Raw genomic sequence first — 6254 nt, 5'->3', positions numbered from 1 at the left:
AAAAGATCCATACAGGGGAAAAGCCATATAAATGCATGGAATGTGGAAAGACCTTTGCTCAGAATGGTAATCTTACTTCTCATAAAAGGATCCATGTTCAGGAGAAATTATATAGCAATAGCAATTCAACTTTATACTACTCCACAATGCTTCACAGCACTGTCTTAACAGTTCACAAAGCATATTGTCTCCAGGAATCTGGATCCTCATTTTTTTGACCTCAAAAGGATGAAAGGCTGACTCAACAATGAGCCGGTCAGGATCGAACTCCTGGCTGTGGGTAATTAGCTTCTGGTACTGCATTCTAACCTCTGGCCCGCCATGTCTATAGATTTTTATGTGTATGCATATTGTCTTTCTGATCCAAATGAGACAAGTTTGAATCCCACAAAGTGAAATTTAATGTGGAGAAAAGTAAGGTTTTACACCTGGGCGGGAAAAACAGATTCCATGAAACCTGGCTCAAATACAGTAACTGTGAGAGGGACCTTGGAAATCCAAATGGATGGTCACTTGAATGTGAGTCTTCTGTTTCTGTCCGGACAAGGAGTCTACTTCGTGGTTTGAGGAAGCCTAGGTCAGAACAATGGAAAAAGTACCACCTCTGCAGATGTTGAAGATTTTCTCTGACAGGGAGGCTCCTATTTCCTTTTTTTTTTTTTTTTTTTGATTTATATGCCACCAAATTTGATTATTTGCACCAAATCCACCAAGGGGCGTTCTCTGCCAAGAGAAGGGAACATCAAGTGGTTCCCTATTAGCCCACTGGAGGGTGAAAGATCCAGACATGACACTTTATAAAGCCTTAGTAAGACCACACATGGGATACTGCATCCAGTTTTGGTCATTACATTATTAAAAAGATGTTCAGACTTTGGAAAAAGTACAAAGAAGAACAGCTAAGATGATTCAAGGGCTGAAGACTAAAACAGATAAAGAACTGTTGCAGGATTTGGGTTTGGCTAGTTTAGAGAAAAGAAGGATTAGGAGGGCCATGATAGCTGTATTCCAGTACTGTCACAAAGAGGAGGAGGTCCATTTATTTTCCAAAGAACCAGAGGGAAGGACAAGAAACTGCATGTGAACTAATCCAGGAGAGAAGCAACCTGGAATTAACAAGAATCTTCTTTACAGTGTGGACAATTGACCAGTGAACAGCTTTCCTTCAGACATTGTGGGTGCTTCATCATGGCACATTTTTAAGAAGAACTGGACAGTCACTTGTCAGAAATGCTATAGGAACTCCTGCTTGCGCAGGGCGCTGGACTAGAAGAGTTCCCTTCCAGCTTGATTCTGATTCTGAATCCTCAATCCTTTCTTGTGCTTTTTTGCTAAGATGGAGGTTTGAAAGCAAACATGAGCATCAGTGGAGATGAAGGTTATCGTTTGGCCTGAAAATGATGTGTGGCTGCCAATATTTAAGTGGTGGAGATTCCCCAATCATTTCAAGAAGTTCTCTCTGATGAGTATTTCCACTAGAGCAGAGTTGCAGGCAGCAATGCAGAAGTCCTGAATCCCCTACTATTGTTTCAGCTTTTCTTACTTGCTTAATATTTACTTAATATTGTCGAAATCTGTCTTTTCACCCTGCTTCATATTATGTAATACAAGTTATAAATGAAAGAAAACCATAAGGATAATGGGGTTATCCCTGGGACGGTAGGCACGGTGGTGCACTTATGCACGCCTCTTACAGACCTTGTAGGAATGGGAGCGGTTTACCTTAAAGTTTGTGTCTATTCTGTGTTCTGGTATTGTGGTTGAAGCTGAATTAGTCACTGAGAGGAAGGACATGGTAGCAGATAATTTTATGCACTACGCTTAGGTACATACATACATCTGGTGAGGCATCCCAAATTTTGTTTGCCTTCACAGCTGCCGGGCCACACGGTTTACTCGTTTTGCAGTTATTTTTTCAGTACCATGGTAAATTTGTTCACACAATTCTGTGAAAAAAGTGGTGCTTAAACTAATAATAGCTTTAGCATTCTGGAAATACACATGCCTTTGTGTCTCTTCTGACCTTTGTCCATACATGGAGCATTGAGGCAAGTAGTTTTATTAAGAGAAAACAGTGGTAGGGAAATGTGGATGCATATCCCCCAACTAGCCAGCTTACTGAGCAACCCAGGTAGTTCTTGATTTACAATAATTTATTAAGTAACCTTTGAAATCACAATGGCGCTGAATTAATGATGGTTCTAACTGCCTTCCTTCCTTTCTTCTTTCCTCCCTCCTTTTGTTCCTTCCCTCCTTTTGTTCCTTCCCCCTCCAACCCTCCCTCCCTCCCTTGTCCCAAATTAGGGATACTCTAGAGCAGTGGTCCTCAACCTTCCTAATGCTGCGACCCTTGAATACAGTTCCTCTTGTTGTGGTGACCCCCAACCATAAAATTATTACTAAGACCATTGAAAATATGTTTTCAATGGTCTTAGGAGTCCACTGTGCCCCCCCAAAGTGGTCGGGACCCACAGGTTGAGAACCACTGCTCTAGAGAATCAGAATGAAAATCACTCCAGTCAGTGTACTAACATTGCAAATGATCAAACAAGCAGGGAGACCTTTAAAAATCTTTGGGGTCAAACTAAGGTGAAATTAAGAACTACTTCAAAAAACTAGAATAGAATAGAATTCTTTATTGGCCAAGTGTGATTGGACACACAAGGAATTTGTCTTTGGTGCATACGCTCTCAGTGTACATAAAAAGACAAGATATACTCGCCGAGAATCACAAGGCGCAACACCCAGTGACAGTCATACGGTACAATAAGCAATCAAGTCATACTAGAAAACAATATCAATATAAATCGCAAGGATACAAGAAACAAAGTTACAGTCATGTAGTCACAAGTGAGAGGAGATGGGCAACAGGAACGATGAGAAGACCAATAGCAATGCAGCCTAATGTGAATAGTTTGATGGTGTTGTCAAACAGTTGTCAACTACTTCAGTCCTGTCCGTCTATCTTTGCTTGCGGAGTGTGCAGCAGAGCTGGAGTATGAGGTTGGACGGCGTGGTGAGGTGCCATCCTTGCACCACTTCTTGCCTCACCTCATGGCAGCAACACCAGCAGAGGTTTGGAGGAGGCATATGATCCAGCCCGTCGGATGCGCAGCTACCTGCCCATTCTCTCTGTATCTGGCCGAAGCAGTAATGGGGCAGGCAGCTGCATGATGTGTTCAGTGGCTGCATTGCATGCGTCCCCGACACCTCGTGCCTTTCCCTTTGTATGTGAGTGATGGTGCTGCCACGAGGAGTGGCGGGGCAGGGGTGATGCTATGCAGGGGTGGGTTTCAAAATTTTTTACTACCGGTTCTGTGAGTGTGGCTTGGTGGGCGTGGCATGGCTCGGTGGGTGTGGCAGGGGAAGGATACTATAAAATCTCCATTCCCACCCCACTCCAGGGTAAGGATACTGTAAAATCACCATTTCCTCCTAATCAGCTGGGACTCAGGAGGCAGAGAATAGATGGGAGCGGGGCCAGTCAGAATTTTTATTACCAGTTCTCTGAAGTACTCAAAATTTCTGCTACCGGTTCTCCAGAACTGGTCAGAACCTGCTGAAACCCATCTCTGGTGCCATGCAACAGTCCCAGCCCATTCGGCCTCTGCTGTCGAATCTGGTCCTCCAGCTCCGCTGCATACTCTGCAAGTAAGGACGGGGGGGAGGGGGAAATGACGGGGAACAATGGGGCATCTGACGGCTGTGGCCAGGAGGACTTTCTATCAGGTTCGCCTGATCCGCCAGTTGCGTCCCTTTCTGGATCGGGACTCCTTATGCACAGTCACTCATGCCCTTATCACTTCCTGCCTGGACAACTGTAATGCTCTCTACATGGGGCTCCCCTTGAGGAGCACCCGGAGGCTCCAACTAGTCCAGAATGTGGCCGCGCAGGTGGTTATGGGAGCGACATGGCGCTCCCATGTAACACCTCTCCTGCGTGAGCTGCACTGGCTCCCGGTGGTCTTCCGGGTGTGCTTCAAGGTATTGGTTACCACCTTTAGAGCGCTCCATGGCTTAGGACCTGGATACCTACAAGACCGCCTTCTGCCACCGATAGCCTCCCACCGGCCAGTACGCTCCCATAGAGTGGGGCTCCTCAGGGTGCCATCAGTCAAACAGTGTCGACTGGCGGTCCCCAGGGGGAGAGCCTTCTCTGTGGGGGCACCTGCCTTTTGGAACGAGCTCCCCCCCCCGAGATACGGAGGATGCCCTCAAGACTTTTTTATTCCAACAAGCTGGGCTGGCCTAACTCTTTTTAATTGCTTAATTTTAATTTGTTTTAAAAATGGGGTGTTTTAATTAGAATGGGCCAAATTTGTTTAATATGTTTTAAATTGTTTTTTAAATTTGATATTGTATGTGTTTTATTTTGGCTGTTCACTGTCCTGAGTCCTTTGGGAGAAGGGCGCTATATAAATCCAAATAAACAAACAAACTTTTCATCCCTCACCTCAGAAGTAAGGGGAAGGGGAAGGAGGAAAAAGAGAGCGGTTGTGGTTGTGTGAACCCAGCATGGAAGCAAGGCTCTGTTTCTTGCAGATTTGTCCTGACTCTCCCATCCCCTTTGAACCTGGTCTCTATCCTCAGAGGGAGATGGAGGGCTGGGCTGGGCTGAAGCAGAGGAGAAAAGGGAGGGGGCAGGAGAAGCTGCGCAGCAAAGGATGAGGGGCTCTCCAGCCTCTCTATCAGACCTGCTGCGAGAACCGGTGTGCAAATGTAAAAGCCTCTCCTTCCAAGTCAGCAGCAGCGCCTGAAGGAAAGAGTGCTGCAAGTCCGCGGGCTCTTCCACTCTTGTCTACCTTTTCAGGAAGTGTTTGGATACCAGGCCAAGTCGGGTGTTATTCAGATCACATCCCACCTTGTCCCAAAACACGCCGGGATGTGAGGTGAATAAGACACGGCTTGACCTGCTGTTGAAACACTTCCTGGCTCTTTGCCAGAATGTGCTTACAGTGGCTGCTGGATGCGGAGCGGCCGGTCCCATGCCTCTGCCTCTGCCTCCTGCAGCAGTCCCAATTGCTGCAAGCAAGCAGCGAGCATGTCGAGAGCAAAAAGTGGGACTTACCTGCCGCCCCTTGCCCCGCAGAAGGCGGCAAAATGTACAAAATAGCTACCCTCCCTTTGGGAAAGAACCAGGAGGAGTTTCAATAGCAGGTCAAGCTATTCAGATCACATCCCAGCCTGTTTTGGAAGGTAGAAGGTGTAGCTGCTGTTTCCCGTACTGGGGTTTGCAAGTTCTGGAGGATTTATTTTCCTCTCCCTTTCAAAACATACGGATGATAAAGGAGTTCTGCTTTTTTCTTTCGACACCCTCACCACTCACAACAATTGGCATGAGTGACTCATGAGGGCTCTTTGTCCTCCTGATAGCACTGCTCTTGGCCACCCTGCTATGCTGCTCCTGCTTGACCAGGGGGCGCGGAGCAGAGGTGAGTTTCAGCAGGTTCTGACCAGTTCTGGAGAACCGGTAGTTGGAATTTTCAATAGTTTGGAGAACTGGTAAATACCACCTCTGACTGGCCCTGCCCCATCTATTCTCTGCCTCCCGAGTCCCAGCTGATCAGGAGGAAATGGGGATTTTGCAGTAACCTTCCCCTGGAGTGGGGTGGGAATGGAGATTTTACAGTATCCTTCCCTTGCGATGTCCACCAAACTATGCCCACCAAGCCACACCTAAAGAAATAGTAGTAAAAGATGTTGAAACCCACCACTGGTGGGGAGGCACACATTTACAACCTCTGGCGCTCTCCCCCACCCCCAGTCTGCCAGGGCCCCTTCCCCACGGCTACCAATGTGACCCCGCCTCCATGTTCAAGCTGCTGAGCGCCATCCTGCGTGTCTACTCGGTGCTGCAATTCTCTTTGTTGCCTTAAAAATTGCTAACACAGTCAACTGTTTGGATGCCCGGGGGTGGCATATTCCGGCTTTTGCTGGGTTGAAGCTGTTTTTTCAAAAATTGCTTATTAAACGTTCTATGTGAAACTGTGTGAGGTAAATTTCCTACACAATCCCTATGTAAAAATGTTTCTTTTTTTCATCATAGATATCGGCCTGGCACCTCTCCAAGCCAGGTATGGTCTGTGACTGTAAATTCTCCCTTGAAAGACTTCGATGGATGTGAATGTGAGGAATTCACAGTAACTTAATAAAAGGGGGTTTCCGTCTGGAGAAGGAGTCTACTTCGGGGTTTGGGGAAACCTAGGTCAGAATAATGGAGAAAGTGCCACCTCTGCAAATGTTGAAGACTTTGT

The sequence above is a fragment of the Pituophis catenifer genome, unplaced genomic scaffold, assembly GCF_029215685.1.
Source record: "Pituophis catenifer annectens isolate HBS135680 unplaced genomic scaffold, rPitCat1.0.hap2 SCAF_87, whole genome shotgun sequence".
In the NCBI taxonomy this organism is placed as follows: domain Eukaryota; kingdom Metazoa; phylum Chordata; class Lepidosauria; order Squamata; family Colubridae; genus Pituophis; species Pituophis catenifer.
The sequence above is the reverse complement of the archived record's forward strand: the minus strand, read 5'-3'. Positions refer to the sequence as shown.